Genomic DNA, 15006 nt, shown 5'->3' with positions numbered 1-15006 from the left:
GATACAATAAGTTTACTGTGCATGTACTATAGGTTGTTGACTCGCTGCAGGTAGTGAAAGGTAGAGATGTGTTGAGGTAACAACGTTGCTATTTAGAATAGAGTACGGTAGTATGGGGAAACACACACATACAGTATGTACATTCTGAAAATAAATATGCATTACACAATGACAATGTAAAAAAAATGTGAATAGCATTTATTCTCTTGTCTTTTATAAGCATTTGTGTTTAATTATACACAGTGTTAATGGTGGAAATAAACATGTAGGAATTTTAATTTCTTCATTTATCGTATTGGTCATCTTTAGGAAATGCAGTTACAGCACCGAATTGCGATGTACTACAAGATACTGTACATTCTCAGTGTCTCAAACGTAAATATTTTTCGGTTATCTGCCAAAAACAGTTTGTACTGTGAAAAGCTGGGCTCTACGTCGCATGTCGTGATAGGAGCAAAACGAAAAAACCTAACATCATTGCAGTCTCTAAGAGACAGTCCTTTATTCTCAGGTGACTTTATGTCACTAATTTGCTGTTTATATTACACAGTGATCCATATCCGTTATTTTTACATAACATTGATTTCCACTTCTATTTTACACGTTCAGTAACTGGTGTACTTGGTGTCTCATTAATTCTCTGTGTCATTTCCTCAACTAATTTGAGGGCTTCTGGCATCTCTTGCTCTGACGTTTCTAAGAGTGTAATAGTTTCAGACACAGTTTGAAAATAGATTTGTACGAAAACCAAATTATTCGTCAGAACCTTCAAATCCAGAGCGTTTTCCTTTGCGTATCTGTGGGCATTCATTCTACAGTACCCCCACCCACTGTACGCTTTACCACTATACTCAGTACGCCGTTATGCGGATTTCCCACTGAACTGCTCTATCGGGTCCAAAGTCTCGAAGCCTGATTATTACTTAAATGTAATAAAGCTGTCTTTAACTGCCGCTCAGAATTTCCTACGACTGCGAAGAAAGTTGATCTGAGTTGTTCCCGACGAGGAAAGTAGAAATTTGTATCTTCTGTTCTTGGCTTGTGTCAGTGTTTCTTCAAGGAGTGATTTTCTGCAGTTCTAACTAGTGTACTTCAGTAGGAAGAACATAAAATGTAAATGTTCAGTGTTGGTGCATAATTCTCAATTAAGGACAATAATATTTATAGGGAATAAGCCCTATAAAAAGAACCATGCTTAACGAAAGCTAAGCTTTATCATGTAACGACCTGTATGTGCGTGACACTACGGTGTAAAATGAGCATATTAATGTTATTTCTGTACAAAATTCACGCACCATTAGTCTGCCTCACATATCTATTAAAAACAATAATTATTCCTATTCATTCACACTAACAGTAAATCAGAACGCTTCTCCAAATACTTCTTTCCTTTATTTTCATCTCATTATCTCTTTTCTTCTTAATCTTATTATTTCAAAAAACTTGTACAGTTTCTTTGATTTCACAACACAAAGCTAACAGTTTCATGACACTGAGATGGAAAACATCATAGAAACAAGAATAACTCGGTCTCAGTTAATCTGAAATATCTACTTCAGTGATTCATTGTCGTCACTTAATATCCACCTTAGTTCATCACCTTGCTTAACGATTAGCCAGAATTATTAAAGTATAAATATTGCTTCCGTCAAAATGTTTCTGAAATACCACAGAAACCATTTTATCAAACGGAATTGATAACCAAATCTACCGTAATAAAATCGTAAATTAATAGTTATTTACGATACAAGTGTTAAAAATGACATTTTATTTTACGAGCAGGGATGTTTGCGAAACGGGGCCTCAGGTCGAGTGTAAGATACCCTCGAGCAAAACAATATTATTTTTAACATGATTGTGGTACACTGTTCCTTGAATAGCCATTCCTCCGTGCTGATTTTTTACTGCAGTATGCCTCCTCATTGTAATAGTGAAACATCATTACAATAAAAGCAGATAGTAGTATGGCTCAGTGATAAAGCGTTCGACTGCAGATCGTGAGGTTCTCAGTTCAAAACGGCTATTCGTTAATACTTTTATTTCATAATTACATTTAATTCTTAATTGATTAATATTGTTGCGGAAAATAATTTTGATGCAATAAATGAATTGCGTTTCATAAACGAAAACAGTCGTTTTTAAAAGTATGTCTGCCATTGACTGAACCGCTTTACTGATTGGTTTCGGTTGCTGCCGTGTGACATTCGATGGAAATACTTGACAATCGGTGCAAAGAGTTGAAAGTCGGTATTAAAAATACTTTTCGCACCAGAGTTAAATATACTTTTCGCACCAAGTTAAATGTACTTTTCGCACCATAGTTAAATGTACTTTTCGCACCATAGTTAAATGTACTTTTCGGACGCTACCGTATAATATTCCATTTTATCACTCTTGCCTAGGGCTGAATATCTACTTTTAAGAATGGGGTCTAAAACTTGATTTTATTAGGACTAATTCACTCTACTACTAAAGCATTTCACTGAGTTTTGGATCAGTATAGGCTACACTATTGAAAGAGTACTGTCTCTTTGTCTCTTGCTACTCATTTCACTTCTTCAGGTCAATTGTTGGTCAATTCTGAATCCATCGACCACGAGATATATCCCTCAAATATAACAGTAAGTTTTTTTTTTCTGAAAGGAATCCATTCCGTTACAATATGAAATCTGAAGATCATTCAATATTGTATTTGTAAATCGTAAGGTCTTCGATTTATGTTTAATTGAAGGAGCCAACTTCTCCTCGAAGTTTCTTCTGTTTGAAACAATTTGAAAGTAATGCTTGAATAGTCACAGCGTCTTAATTACATGATGGAGAAAGTAAACTTATTCTGTCTTTACACACCATCCACCGTTATGAACTGCACGAAAGTTACTCTTAGACTCATTCTTGTTACGGATGTTTCATTTTTCCCTGAACTGTGTGTTATTTCAATCAATATTCCTACCACATTTAAATAAATTTGACTGATAAGTCCATGTCTTAGCAATATTGTGTAATATTTAAGATGAAAACACGGTCTCAAAGCATCTGAAAGTTATAGAATCATCTTTTTAAATATAATTATATCAATGTGACTAGAGATTTTCTATTGAATGACATTCTGTTTATTATGAAATTCAAATATTTCTAATCGACTCTAAAATTTACGAAGTGTGATCGTAATAATGGGTGAAATTATAACAACAATACAAACATACAGAAGGGAATATTGTTTTACCAAGTGGAAATATGTAAAACGTCAATTTTGTTATATTGCCTCTTGTGTAACGATTTCAAAACATTTTAAAGTTTGTAAAATAACTTCTACACATCGCTTAAGTTTGGACACTCAAGGTATAAATTCTTTTCAATTTTTAAGCCTGCAGAGAGGAAAATCATGACGGTAATATAAAATGGTAAGGTTCGAAGATTTTTACTCATCATCACTTACTTGAACAAAGGAAAGTAGGTAATTATAGAAGTCAATGAAACAATTCTTCAAATTCCTGTAGTTATATGAGGACAGTATTAAATGTTGTTAATATGCCTCGAAGAAACAAAATGGTGACTGCAAAGAGAATTGTATTGTGTTGCAAGTGTTAATAGTTGCGATGTTGCCGGGATTAAGCACTTGATAACTTATTTTTTGTAAAACTGAAATAAGCATTGGATCAGTCCATGTCAATTCATCCATACCATGTTACACACCGTTTCCAATTTTGCCGAGACTTTTTTTTGCATGTCTCTTATATACTTCGTCCCGCCCCGTGGCGTCGTGATCTAAGGCATTCTACCTAGGACTCGCGTTACGGAATGCGCGCTGGTTCGAGTCCTCATGAGGAAAGAAATATTCTCATGAAATTTCGACCAGTGTATAGGACCGGTGCCCACCCAGCATCTTGATGCACTTGGGGAGCTACGATAGGTAGCGAAAATCCGGTTTCGCAAACCAGCTAAAACGGCTGGGGGGGCTCATCGTGCTAACCACACGATACCTCCATTCTGGTTGGATGATTGCCCACCTCTGGTTCGGCATGTTGACGTGAGGCCAGCAGCCGGCTGGTCGGTCTTGGCTCTGTATGGGCTGTAGCACCTTGGATTTTACTTGTATACTTCATTGAACAACTGCCTTTAAAGTGTATTGATATCTATGAATTCGTTGGTCATAAAATTTAATATTCTGATAAATAGTAGTTAAATTGCAACAGTTCATCATCATCATCATAAACATCATTCATCAAACACGAATTTAGGCCATAAGTTGACCTGTTAAGAAACTAAAAAAATAATGTTTGACTATAATTATTTATTTACTGTGCCACCTTTGCTTATCTTAAAAGTTAATAATTTACATTAACGTTTTCGATACATGTGTATCATCTTCAGATGTAGAGTGTTAAGTAAACATTTATGATGAAAACCTTGCCTTATGGTATGGAACTTATTATGATTTTCGGATCTTGCTAAAGTGAATTGCTCTAAGTAACTTAACCTAATTTGGTCTATAATACACATGTTACATTAAGTTAAACTCATTTGCAGTCCATATAGTACAATTTAAAAGATTTAAAATTATTTGAAAATGATATAAAACTATAAATAACCAGAAGAATATAAAAAAAAACGTTGTAGGACGCTTCAAAACACTGTAAGTACTTGTTGGCTGTGTGCCAGTTTTTAACATCGTTAGATGGGGTTGCTTCTGTTGGTCTTGATTTTAACAACGAACTGAAACTTAGTACTGTTTATATCACTAACATGTATATAATTTTTAACGATGTGTATTATTAAAGCATTTCATTCGATTTTGGTCACTAGATTGATGTGAAAATCATATATGTATGTTGCTATGCTGCTATGTGTCGGTGGTTTGCGTTATTGGTACAAGATGGATGTTGTCGAGTCCATGAGTTTAATACAGCCTTGCGTGTCTGTAACAATATGCGTAAATATTAATAAATTGAATTGAAAATTGGCTGGTGTTGTTTTAATTAAATCTTGGTTGAAACTGCTTCCGGTAGAAACTATTGCAAGATAATAACTTACGATTTGACGTGTGTTGAACTGCTCCTACTTGATGCTTGGCTGATATTAAACTGGTGGGCTCGCTCACAATATTTCTTAGGTTACGTCGTCTAATACCGGAAGTGGAGGGGGAGTTGGTGGAGCCTGTGTGTGTGTTTGTTTGGGCGGGAATAATTTAAATAAGTTGAAAAGTGGATTGTTTGTGTTGGCTATTTGTTCGTTTAGAAGGGGTTTTCCTGAGTTGAATTCTTTTATGATGTGGAATTGTTCAGCTGTTTCTATTGTGGGATCATTTGTGATTTTTAGTATTTTCAAAGTTTCGTTTATATTTGTTAATTCATGATTCTCGTCTATGAGGTGTTGTGCGAATTTGGATCTGTTCCTATTGTAAATGAAATCGGAGGTATGTTCGTGGAATCTTATTTTAAAATTGCGCCGGGTCTGTCCTATGTATGTTTTAGTACAATTTTTACATCTTAATTGGTATATGCCACTGTTTAGGAGGGGTTTGTTATTATTGGTTTTATTGGGAATTATGTTATTTAATTTGTTGTTGGTACGGGGGGCTATATTGATGTTTTGCTTTTTAAAAAAGTTACTAAGTTTGTTTGAGATCTTACCGTAAAACGTTAAACTGTGCCATTGTTTTTTGTTTTGTGCTTTCTCGGGTTGAAGTGTTGTGAAAACTTTTTTATGTAATTTTGTTTTCCATTTTTGTATTAGGTTATTGATTAGTTGTGTTTCATATCCGTTTTCTGTGGCTAACTGCTTTATGTAATTAAGTTCTTTATTGTAATTATCTTTATTTAGTGGGGCTGTAAGCAATCTGTCAATAAGGAAGCGGAATTTGCTGATTTTGTGTGTGGTGGGATGTATGGAGTGTTTGTTTATGGAATGTGTAGTTGCTGTTTGTTTCCTATGTATGTTAAATGTTATTGTTGGGGGTTCTATTGTTATATTTAGATCTAGAAAGTTAAGACTATTCTTGTTACTTTGTTCTAATGTGAATTTTATGTTCTGGTGCCATTTATTAAACTCATCTAATATTTGATTATTTGTGTTTTGAGTGTTTTCGTATATTAGTATTGTGTCGTCGACGTATCTTGAGTAAATGCTGAAGTTGAACCTATTGTTTAAATTGTTTATCTGTTTGTTTTCTAGGTCTTGTAGTAATATGTTAGCTAGGTATCCAGACAGGGGGTCGCCCATGGCTAATCCTGTTGATTGGGTGTATATTTTATCAAATTTGAAATAATTTTGTTTTAATGATGTTTTTAGTAATTGTGTAATTTGTTGAATTAAATTGTTGTCTAATTGGTCTTCATTGAGATTTTTGGTGATTATATTGATGGTTTCATCTATTAGTATATTAGTGTATAAGTTTGTAACATCTAGTGAAAGTATTTTGGTATTGTTCGTGGTTTTTAGTTTTTGAAGTTTTTTTTTTTTATTTGTTTCGTATTGATGATGGTGTATTAAGTTTCTTGAATGATGTTATTGCTTAAGAATTTGTATAAGTGTTTATTAATTTTGTAGTTTGAGGCCTCTCTGCAATTCACTATTGGTCTCATTATCATTTCTGTTTTATATGTTTTGGGAAGTGTTTTTAAGTTGGGTGCTTTGGGGTTCTTCATGACAAAGTTGTGGGTTTTATTTTTTGGTATAAAATCAGGTGCATTTTTATGACAGTTTTTATTTGTTTTTGGTATGTTTCTGTGGGGTCTGATTTCACTTCCGTAATCTGGTTGCTGTTGAAGAATGCATTGGTTTTATCTATATATTCTGTTTTGTTCATCAATACTACTGCGTCATTTTTGTCTGCTTTTATGTGTAAAATGTTGTTTTCTTCTAGTTTTTGTTTTAATTGTTTTAATTCTTCGTGTTGGTTTTTGGCTATTTTGAACCCTTTTTTGGTGATTGGGTTTTAGTACAGCTGTCAAAAGAAAAAGGTGGCCGCTCTCCTGAAACAAAGTTCCCTTCGGTTATCTTCGCTACAATTCGGAGACAGGCGATGTTACATGTTGTTGGACCACGTTGCCTGATATCTACAGTTATAATTGAACTATTCTGTGTGTTATCGATAGCATAATGGTAGCGTTCAGGCCTCTTATTCATGAGGTCCTGCGTTCGACTACAACCACGTGCTTTTTATATATATTTTTTTATTTTGTTTTTGAGAGAGACAAACTATAAATAATGGCTCCTTTCTCTTTTACGATTATTTTAGTAATTAACATCAGGTTCATTAATATATTATGCCATGACTTTATCATTATGATATTGTGGCTGCAAATGGAAAGAAAAAAGATTTTATTCTCAATAAAAATATCTTCCGTGGCATAAACAAAACAAATTTACTGGCGTCGGCCTTAAAACATTCAAACAATTAAGCGTTCAAAAAACAAAACAAAAAGCCACAATTCAATATTTAGTCTATCTTCCTCTTATCTCGACCATCTTGCAGTCGAGTGGGCATGGAATTGACTAGTCTTTGCAAATAGTGACTGTTTTTAGACACGATATTCCAGGCAATCTGAACATACATACATAAGTGTTCTGTCCATGGGCAGGTCTTTCATTGCAAACCCAGCAATCTCCAATCTTTCCTATTTTCTGCCCTCCTCCTGGTCTCCGCATATGATCCACATATCCTAATGTCGTCTATTATTCTTTTCAACCAGAGACCCAACCAGTTACTTTTTATCTTTCTAATCAGTTTCAGCATCATTCTTTCTTCACTCACTTTTTCAAACACAATTTTATTTCTTAGTCTATCTGTCCACTTCACACGCACCGTTCTTCTCCACATCCACATTTCAAATGCTTCAATTCGTTTCTCTTCATTTCGTCGTAATGTCCATGTTCCTTCCCCATACAATGCCACACTCCACACAAAGCACTTCACTAGTCTCTTCCTTAGTTCTTTTTCCAGAGGTTCGCAGAAGATGCACCTTTTTCTATTAAAAGCTTCCTTTGTTCATGTTTGCAGTTTTTCTTTGGGAAGGATAGGCCTAAATGCGGTAACATCCCGTTGCTTTCCGCACACCACTATCTCTTTCGCATCTTATTAAATTCCAGGGGGCCCAAGCGTGGAGATGAGGAGAGTGGATTTGGCTAATTGGGCCCTCCGGACTTCACCGAAAGTCACGGCAAGGGTTAAATATTAATTCTATCAGGATGTTTGATCCTATCAGAGATCGGGAAATCTCAATTAGCTTTTGCCCCCCGCATCCTGGATTAGCTTCTACGAATCATCAGAAAATCTTAGAGTGTGATTGGGCCAATTTTTCCGAAAATGTTTCCACATTTTTGACCTCGTAGCTCAGCGGACGAACGTCGGAATTTAGATGTCAACGTCTCAGGTTCAATTCCTCGTTACTCCTTTTCATTTTATTGTAGTTCAAGATAGTATAATGTAATAATACAAAAAAAAACTAATACCAGTGTTATGCAACTGGATTTTTCCAAACCTAATATTAAATTTATGTTATTTATATCGCTAAAGAACGATTACAATATAAATAACTTGAATATTATTTATACAGTATCACTAAAGAACGATAACACAATATAAATGATAAATATCTGTTTGTTTAATTAATATAAGATATTATATAATACGTATTTAATTATCTAAATAAAATAACCTATTTTACAAAGAAAGATGGTTATTTGTGTTATAATAATTACCTACATAAAATACAGATTACTTATATTGCGAAAGAACAATAACAATATAAGTAACTTGAATATTATTTTATAATGCTAATGAAGGAAAACAGAATATAAATGATAACTTGAATATTATTTATATCGCTAAAGAACGATAACAATATAACAAACGTGAATATTATTCATATCGGAATTTCACAGATTTTTACAGATGTATTTAAGAATTTGTAGAAGAATAGTAATTAGTATCAGTGTCCTATTTATTCTTCTTGTAGCCAAATTTGTAACTTTGAAAAGTGTGGTTACTATGTTGAAGTGTATGTGTTGCAACGGATGCTTGATTTGTTATGTATGTGAGTCAGTTACAGGATGCTTGATGTCTCGCAATGTCGTAATTATAGTTTGATTGTGTTTGTGTGACTATTGTGTATTAATTTATGATGTATGGTACGGAAAGCTGCATATTTGTGTTATAGAAGTGTTACGTATGTGTGTTGTTAATGTTTTTGTATGTTTCAAATTGATAACTGATATTTGTTTTGCAATCGCAATGCCTAATTTACGGACTGTTTATGTTTTGTTTACATCGCGTAAGCTAATTTAATTTTCTTTTCCATTTCTCTTTATGCTTATCTTTTTATGTATAAAACTATAGCCCTAACAAACGTATGTAAAATAGGGCTAACCCCCATTGGAATACTGAAGCTACAATAGTAATAATTATTATTCATATCGTTATAAAACGATAACAGAATACAAATGATGACTTGAATTTTATTCATATCTCTAAAGAACGATAACAAATTATAAATAACGTGATATCCATCAAGAACGGTAACTGGATATAGATGATAATTTGAATATCATTTACATCGCTAAAGAACGATTAAAAAATAAAATGAAAACTTGAAGAAGGCCCGAACCCAGAACCTTTGAATCATTAAACAAGCACTCTACCGCTGGTCTGCGAGGAGCAGATATGGAACATTTTCATAGTTCCGGAACTGCTTGTACAAGCACATGCATCGTGTAACATCGCCGCGACCCGAAGTGGACATTGAAAATATTCGCTGTTCACGAGTGCGGCCACTTTTTTTTGACAGCTGTACATACTTTTCTATAATTTTTGCGGTGCTATATTGTAGGAATTCTTTGTTTTCGTGTTCACTGTTCTGTATGATGTGTTGGGTTTCAATTGCTATACTTTTTGAATATTGCTTGGTGGATAGTTATGTTTATATTCGTTATTTAGGATATTTGCTTCTTGGGTGTTTAATTTGAGGGTTTTTAAGTTTACTATCCTATTGTTGAATGTGGGATTGTTGGGTTTGTCGTTGTTGTGACTGGTTGGTGATTAGATTGTTTAGCTTTCTCTGTAGTGTTTCATGTTTACGTTTCGTTACTTTGTTTATATTCTCTTGACTGTTTTGATATAGGTTATCCCATTGGTTGCCTAAAGATTTTGCTAATTGTAAATGTAGGTCATAGAGTTTCTTGTTTAGGTAGTCTTTCTTTTTATGTAAGAATTTGATTTCGTTTTTATACGTAATTTCTGGTATTGGTTGTTAGTTATTTGAGCTGGCTGTGTGTAGAATCTATTTTTTAGTGATTTTTGCGTATTTTGGGGTAAATTTGTGTATTAGACATTGTTGGTTAAACCAGATATTGGCATTGGTTTTCAATATTTTTGTTTTAGTATTGGTGTATGCGTTTATGATTTTTGCTTGGCTAGCGTTTATCAATTTCATATTGTGGTATGCCGATAAGCTATTAATGTTTGACTATAATTATTTATTTATTTATTTTCCTCTGATTATTTATAGTTTTATATCACTTTCAAATAATTTTAAATCGTTTAAATTGTACTATATGGACTGCAAATGATTTTAACATAATGTAACATGTGTATTATAGACCAAATTAGGTTAAGTTAGAGCAATTCACTTTAGCAAGATCCGAAAATCATTATAAGTTCCATACCATAAGGCAAGGTTTTCATCATAAATGTTTACTTAACACTCTACATCTGAAGATGATACACATGTATCGAAAACGTTAATGTAAATTATTAACTTTTAAGATAAGCAAAGGTGGAACAGTAAATAAATAATTATAGTCAAACATTAATAGCTTATCGGCATACCACAACATGAAATTAAAAAAATAATGTTCCAATTTACAGACTCGTTATTAGATTTCATGAAAATTATACTATAACTAACATTAATAGACCTATTACAGAGATCCTATCACCAACCATTCCTCTTCGTTCTCCCTTCTTTTTCATCACTATTTCTCTCTGCCGGCCGCCATTGCATGCGGAACGCCCACCACATCATCACAGCCATTTTCAACTCTCCATCCCCGCTGTTTTTGTTCTTGCCACGTCCGCCACCATGACGGGATTTGTTAACAATGCCTGATGAGGCTTTATTCTTCTTCCCCTTCTAATTCTTATATCTATTATTAGGTTAAGTTTCTTAGGTTTATAACTCCCGTCTCACCAACGGGGATCTTTCCTATCTCCGTGGTCCTGTCCCACGGTTTCGAGCGCGACTTCCAACTTGTGTGGCCCGACAGAGCGCCCAGCAACGAAGCAATAGTGGACCCTTCATACTGCCCCTATATGCAAGTCTAGGTGCGGAGCCCGGACCAGTAGTCATGTACACTCACGTGGAGCCCCAATGGGGGCCCAAGGCGACTTAAACGTCCCGGTGACCGATTCTGCTCGCCGGGGCGGATATATCGCTCCGACGTGTTACCGCTGACGTATGGGTGTCGCAGTGTAATCAACCACAAGTCCCCTGAAGCTGCGTGCGGTCTCGAATTGCTCCGGCTTTGGGAGGGTCGGTCGGAGTTAGCCGCAGTAGTCTGGCACTTGTATTCAGTGTAGAGTGGGGAGCCACGGGCGGTTATTCCCGTGGTAGGGGCATAAAACTGCGACACGCCTCTGGTGTAAGACTTGCCATTAGGTGTATAATGACCAGTTTGAAGGGTAACTTGCGTGAAGTGGGTTGCTTGGGATCGGGCTGTGGGGGGGTCCCCACGGCCGGCACAGACCGAGAAGACTTTTTTGGTGTCTTTTTCTTCCGCCCCCCCGGTGGCAGGCTGACGCCGACGGTTCCGTAGGGGGGGCCAGTTTCAAAATGGCTTCTACGCGCTCTTCTTCTCCTCCTTCAGTAAAAGCTAATAAGAAACATAAGACAGGAGAAAGTACGACTGGTGGTCATATGACGAAAATTGCTATGGAATTGGACCCTGAGAAAGTTACTGTAAAAGTGCCGCCTCCAAAGTTTATCAGTATCACATTGGACGGAACGGAAAAAACTATGAAAGACATTAGTCCATTCTACGTGAGACGTGCGCTCGATGGACTCGTTGGAAAGGTCAGAAATGCAACTCGACTCCGCAACGGTAGTCTCCTCGTTGAGACTGCATCTGCAAAACAGAGTGAGACGCTGTTGAAAGCAAAGTTGCTGGGGTCATACCCCATCAGAGTTGAACGACACTCCTCGCTTAACACCACGCGAGGAGTTGTGCATACAGATTCTCTAGAGGGTCTATCAGATGAAGAGATCCAATTAGAGCTGGCGGAATAGTCCGTGTCCAAGGCTTACCGTTTAATACGGAAGCGGGACGGACGGACTGAACTCCTGAGCACAGTCTTTCTGACCTTTGAAACGTCTCTCTTGCCAGAATATATCTTTGTTGGGTATGAGCGTGTCCCTGTGCGTGCGTATGTGCCGAACCCAATGCGGTGCTTTAGGTGCCAACGGTTCGGACATACGCAAAAACGTTGCACAAACAATATCATCTGTGCAAAGTGCGGCGGTGCAGACCATGGGGATTCCCCATGTACTGGCGCCGAGCACTGTGTGAATTGTTCTGGGGACCATGCTTCAAATTCTAAAAACTGCCCAAAGTATATGCTGGAAAAGACGATTCAAGAGCTTCAAGTCCGGGAAAATATTAGCTTCTTTGAGGCACGTAAGCGTATTTTAGATAAAGAAAAGAAGGCAACTGAAAAGTCCTATGCGTCTGTATTGCAGAGAGCAACAGAGGGAATCGATGCCACCACACAAACGCCACCTCTTACGAACATACCTGGGAAGCGAATTGAGATCGCAACCCAGACATATGTAGACGCCGCTACTCAGACTGCTGAGTCAGACGACACTTGTGGACTTGACATCAGGCCTTACGTCCCTAAGAAAATTATTGCTATGACAGCAGAGAAGGATTGTAGGCCTAGTAGAACACCAGAACGTCGCACTCCTAGTTCGGGTGGCAGGTCGAGATCACGTTCTCGATCACGTCCTCGATCAAGATCGCGATCAGGAGTGCGACGAACTGCAAGTGAGTCGCCGGAGTCGAAGACAAAGCAGTCGCAGGCAAAAGCATCTTCCCATAGAAAGGAAAAGAAGAGAAGATCCCCTGTTAAGCCACCAACATGATATAGCTCCTCTTGATGACTGATATTGTACAGTGGAATGTGAACGGTGTACGCAGCAGATATACAGAACTACAGCAATTGATCTATCATGAAAACCCTGCTATTTTATGTCTCCAGGAGACACACCTTCGGCCCGAAAACTCCCTAAGTATCTCGGGATACTACGTTCACCGGTACGATCACCTTGCCGGTATTCGTGCCAACGGAGGTTGTGCTCTCCTATTCCGCCAAAGTATCTTTTCCTCTGTTATCAACATCAACAGCCCACATCAATGCATAGCCGCTCGAGTCACTCTACCTTCCATCCAGTTCTCAATAGTCTCTGTATATATACCCCCAGACACACCTTTCACAGTGCATGACATTGAAGACATTTTCTCGCAGGTACCTGCTCCATATCTGGTAGTGGGGGATTTTAATGCATCCCACCACTCATGGGGCTCAAATTCCGATGATGACAGAGGAAATAAAATAGCAGAGTTATGTACCCGTCTAAATCTTGTTACCCAGATTCAGGGGAAGCAACACATCTCTCCTTAGCTTACGGTACATACTCCATGATATATATCTCCATTTGTAGCCCAGTTTTGTCCACGCATTTCGTGTGGCCTGTGATTCACGACCTACATGGTAGTGACCACTATCCCATTCGAATGCGTATGTCCGCTTTACGTCCGGCGGAATCTCGATCTCCAAACTGGGTTCTTAAAAAGGCGGACTGGGTCGGATTTTCGGAGTCCATATCATTCGATGATAACGGACATGAAAATGTGGACTCCGTAGTAGACCATTTCTCAAATGTGGTTATAAAGTCAGCGGAATTATCTATCCCCCGGTCGTCCTGCAGGCCAAAACGCTTCTCTGTCCCCTGGTGGACGGATGCCTGCAGAGATGCAATACGTGACCGCAAACATGCTTTACGCCAATTTGAGCGCCATCCGACCCAAGAATATTTTGTCCAGTTTAAACGTCTTCGAGCCAAAGCTCGTCGCATTGTGTGCGATGCTAAGAAGACGTCCTGGACAAATTACGTCAGTTCATTGAAACACAACGTCCCAGCTAACACCATATGGGACAAAGTCCGTCGAATAATGGGGAAACGTAGTTCTGTAATTCCGGGCCTTCTAAACAATGGAGTAACGACCACCAGTCCAATAGACATTGCTGAAATATTTGCTACCACATTTTCACAAATAAGCAGCTCAAATAATTACGACCCGGAATTTCTGAAAATCAAAGATACTGCAGAAAAACGAAACCTAAATTTTCAATCTGACAACATTGAAGACTACAATGCACCATTCACATCCGAGGAGCTGGAGGCGGCACTAGACACATCCCCTGACACCTCCCCTGGCCCTGATAACATCCATAACCGCATGCTTCGTCATCTTCCGCCAGCTGGAAAATCCTTTCTTCTGTCTATGTACAATAGAATCTGGACTGAGGGTGTATTTCCATCTGCTTGGCGTTCTGCCATTGTAATTCCAGTCCAGAAACCGGGAAAGGACCCTTCTTTACCTGGCAATTACAGGCCAATCTGTCTCACCAGCTGTGTGTGTGCAAGGTTATGGAAAAGATGATAAGCAAACGCCTGATGTGGGTACTCGAATCGGGAAACCGATTATCTAACATCCAATGTGGTTTTCGCAAGCGCAGATCAGCCGCAGACCATCCTGTTCGGCTGGAGACCGCCATTAGAGATGCTTTCCTCAAGAAGGAACATCTTGTGGCGGTCTTCTTTGATCTAGAAAAGGCTTACGATACCACGTGGCGTTTTGGAATTCTGCAAACCCTGTATGACTGGGGACTTCGTGGCAGTCTACCAACGTTTATTGCGAAGTTCATGGCAGAGCGGTATTTCCGAGTTC

At 37.6% G+C, this 15006-nt stretch overlaps 1 protein-coding gene across 1 annotated transcript in view; it reads left to right on the top strand.

Annotated features, from left to right (window-relative positions):
• The window catches only part of LOC138707729 (DNA-binding protein RFX2-like), a 168318-nt gene that overhangs the window by 122773 nt on the left and 30539 nt on the right, over positions 1–15006 (top strand). The gene's annotated exons all lie outside the window — the stretch shown is intronic.

Source organism: Periplaneta americana, chromosome 10 (assembly GCF_040183065.1).
Source record: "Periplaneta americana isolate PAMFEO1 chromosome 10, P.americana_PAMFEO1_priV1, whole genome shotgun sequence".
In the NCBI taxonomy this organism is placed as follows: domain Eukaryota; kingdom Metazoa; phylum Arthropoda; class Insecta; order Blattodea; family Blattidae; genus Periplaneta; species Periplaneta americana.
This window is presented reverse-complemented; position numbering and strand designations above follow the sequence as displayed.